Raw genomic sequence first — 4,049 nt, 5'->3', positions numbered from 1 at the left:
TTCCTGGCTTTGCATCGTTGTTCACTCAGGGAGTCCCCAGTAAACTAAGGCTCACCAGAGTCTTAAAATAGTAATATTGGACCATTGGTGGAAATATTCCTTTAGGTTTTGTGCTGTCTTTTCCTTGCCCCAACTCTTGCTTGTCCAGGGCTCTTGCTACAGACTGCTTGTAGAAGTGCTACTGTTCACTATGCTGGTTGACAGTTTGCTTTCCTGGCTAGAGCTCCTTGGGGGATTTGTATAAGGGAGATGATAACAAAAGATAAGATTCCATCAAGCAGTGGGCAAAAGTCCAAACCGTTTCTGGAAACCACAAGCAGCAGGGCTAGTGGCAGAACCTTAAGAGAGATGAGGGATGACACATCTCTAGTAATTGGTGTTCACATCTGGGTGCAGACCTCAAGAGCCTCAGCTGAGAAAGGTGCAACAAATTCACTCTCTGCTGGTAATTATGTAGAGCTAGATGAAGAGGGCAGTGGAGATGTGAGCTGGGCTGAAGACTAGGAAAGCCCTCTCCTGTTTTTACGGACGTTTCAGACACTTGACTGCAGAACAACTATACAACAAAGGCTGAGACTGAATTTCCCATCTGCCGCAAAAAGCAGAATCTTAGAAGAATATGTTTTTTAAAGAGCTGTTTTCATTGTTGTTTATATTTCCATGTTACAAGGGGAATCGAATCTAAAGCGTCCTTATAATAGCCAAGTGGTCTACCACTGACATACACCCTTAGCTGTAGAGGCATACTTAATTTTAATTAATACAAATACAAGTTTGTGAAGTAATATTTATATGTACTGTATTAGGAGTCATCATCATAGCATTAATAGTACTGCATTTATTGTTTTATTCTGTTTCCTTCCTTTTTGGTGGAGGTAGGTGTTTGGTGAGACTTAAGCCTTAAAAAATGATCAGGCTTAAAAAAATTCCCTTTGTTGTAAAATTTTAATTTATAGAGCTATACCACTTAACATTAAAATGGATTTTTAAAAGTATTTTGTAAGTGGATAGTTTCAGTTCATTAAAATGCTGCCAACATGGTAAGACTGTACAGGATAAAAATTTAAATCATTACTGGCTGCATGCTTTAAAAAATCACACATGCAAGTACTGTAATCATGATGCAAATATGTTTCTAAAATTCAAAAGTCAACCATAGCACTTCTAGTTTCTGGTCCTTTAATGAATTATTTCTGGAGAGCAGTAAAATGGCTTAGTAGGCAATAGCTCTTGTAGACAGGCTTTACAACCTAAGTTGGATTCCTGAGACCTATATGGTAGAAGGAAAGAATCATAGCACATACATGCATATATGCACATGTGTGCATGCACACACACACACACACACACACACAGACACACAACTATATATGAATAATTTCTGTTGAACACTAAAGACTTCCACCAAGTACTTGTCCATGTATGTGAATCAAAAACAGTGGTTTTATGAATAAAACCACCCCAGGGAATTCCTACCATAAACCTACCAGTAGATGTAATTAATATGACACATCCTTTCAACTCACCACAAGCATTTTTATTCGTTCACACATAAGCCCCAGAGCCAGCCACTCAACCAACAAAACAAAATGGCTTTTCCTTAATTGTGCCCTAACTCTCCTCAGGCTAGAGCTGTCCGCTATTAGGCTGGTTTGTGATACTCTGAAAAGATAATCTAAGACAAAGGTCTCTTTTTACTGAGAACACATAGTCCCAAAGGCACGAAGGGGTGGCTCAGGCGGGACTTGAAAACAGGGAGCTTTAAAGGAACCAGTGTCCAGAACCTCCGCTTCTAACAGTATAATTTCCTAAAATTAATATGCCAGAGAAAGTCTTTTCCATATGAAATAGCCCTCGTTACAATTTTCAAAAGAGATACCATCCATACCTTACTGTGGTGCATTGCAAGGGTGGGGGGGTAACACTTTCAGGGCAAACTTTAAAGGACATTCAGAGCACCCCGAACCTATAGAGCAGTACCTCTCACCCTTCCTAATGCTGTGACCCTTTAATACAGTTCCTCATGTTGTGGTGACCCCCCAACCATAAAGTTATTTTCAGTGCTACTGTATAACTGTCATTTTCTGCTGTTATGAATCATAATATAAATATCTGATATGCAGGATATCTGATATGTGAGCACTGTGAAAGGTTATCCCACTGCTGTCCTCGCCAAGGGCTTGTGACCCACAGGTTGAGAACCGCTGTCTAGTGTCTCCTTGTCTTTCCCTCCTATATACAGACTTCTGTTACAAGTGAAAATTGGCATTAGGAACCAAACAGAGCAGAATGGAGAATGATGCAAATTTTGGCCTAACAATTTTTCTTCTGCTTCTCTCGTCTATTATCAGAGAACACATGGATCTTGAGGGGCAAGGTCCAGGAATTCAAAGTAAACGGAGCACTGGCAAGAAATATTGAATGTGAAAAATAGCTTTTTCATGTAGTTAAGGGTAAGCACTTTTCCAGCTATTCTCAACACTCATATTGAATCCTAAAAATGGCTTTTCTCTTGTAGTTAAGAGTAAGCACTTTTTCCAGCTATTCACTTCAAAATCACTTTAATAAGCCAAAGCTCTATAGGCTGGTACGGCTGCATCTCAAAAATGTATCTGGAATATTTTCCAGAATTATAAAAATTTTAAGATACACTGGAATAAAGGTGTGGGTAAAACATTTACATCATTTTTGCATGCATTACACTATATTTTACATGCATTATTTTAAAGGAAGTTAAAAAAACTATTTTATAAATTCCCATAACAAAATATTTCATTTACAAATATGCCTTATCCAATTTTGATTTTTAAAATGTTTATTTTCTATATCCTCCTGATAAAAAATAAACTTACCTACAAATGATTTTTAATAATATGCTTCTTTCCTCTTTAAATACATAGGAAACTTTTAATCATGGTACTTAATAAAGATAGTTGAGTTATTTCTGACTTTTATACTTGAATTTATGGAGTTATTCCTGAAATCCAAATATTATAATCTGATACACACAATAAGTATTTCATTTTGTTTTATTTTATTATGAGACAGGGTTTCTCTGTGCAGTCCTGGCTGTCCTGGAACTCACTTTGTAGACCAGGCTGGCCTTTAACTCAGAAATCCGCCTGCCTCTGCCTCCCAAGTGCTGAGATTAAAAGCATATGCCACATGTCTAGCTCAAAATAATATGCCTTTCAAAAACACACTTCTCATGTGAAACCCTGTCTCAAAGGGTGGAGATGGCCCAGCAGTTAAAAGCAAACACTGCTCTTGAAGAGGACCTGCGTTTAGCTGCCAGCACCCTCATCAGGTGACTTACAACCTTACGCACATCATCTGTAACTTCATTTCTAGGGAGATGCAACACCTTTGGCTGCTAGTACCTACATTGACATGCACATACCCTCCCTATATATATATACACATGATTAAAAACAAGAAAATAAATCTTTTTTAAAATCTGTATTTTTCTTCTTATAAATATCCTATAATTTAATCTGTGAATTATATTACTTTGCATCAAATTAAATATGCTGGCTCATTGTCTTGTTTATAACATTTGTTGGATCTTTATTATTTTAATCGTGAATAATTCTACTTTTAGATACATATATTTTAGGACCATTTCTTGGTATTTTTATAAAGCTTCCTGGAATGTATTAATATAGTTGAATTAAAAGCCATTATGCTGATCTCCAGGTTTTTAGTAAATCTGATAATAAGACCCCATTTTGCCTATTAAAGAAAATATACTCTGCAAATCCAATAGGTTACAATCCTAGCCTCCACACTTTGGTTTTTTTTTTTTTTAATGCTTTAAAAGTAAATGCCAAAGACATTTTTTCCAGAAATTGTTGGATTAGTGATGGTGTAACGTGATTACAGATACGTCTATTTCCCCTCTCTTTTTGTATATCTGCTTGAATAAGTTGCTTTCAAGTAAAGTAGCAAGGGTGATAATTAAGAGCCATTTGATAAGTCTTGATAAAACCTTTTGTTATAACTTCCCAGAAAGGGAAAGAACAAATGATTCTAAGAGCTTAGTAACAAAT

General features: G+C 36.6%; 1 protein-coding gene across 3 annotated transcripts in view; it reads right to left on the bottom strand.

Annotated features, from left to right (window-relative positions):
• Positions 1-4,049, bottom strand: part of Pcyt1b (phosphate cytidylyltransferase 1, choline, beta isoform) — a 95,089-nt gene that overhangs the window by 36,900 nt on the left and 54,140 nt on the right. The window lies entirely within an intron of this gene.

Source organism: Mus musculus, chromosome X (assembly GCF_000001635.26).
Source record: "Mus musculus strain C57BL/6J chromosome X, GRCm38.p6 C57BL/6J".
NCBI classification, from domain to species: domain Eukaryota; kingdom Metazoa; phylum Chordata; class Mammalia; order Rodentia; family Muridae; genus Mus; species Mus musculus.
This window is presented reverse-complemented; position numbering and strand designations above follow the sequence as displayed.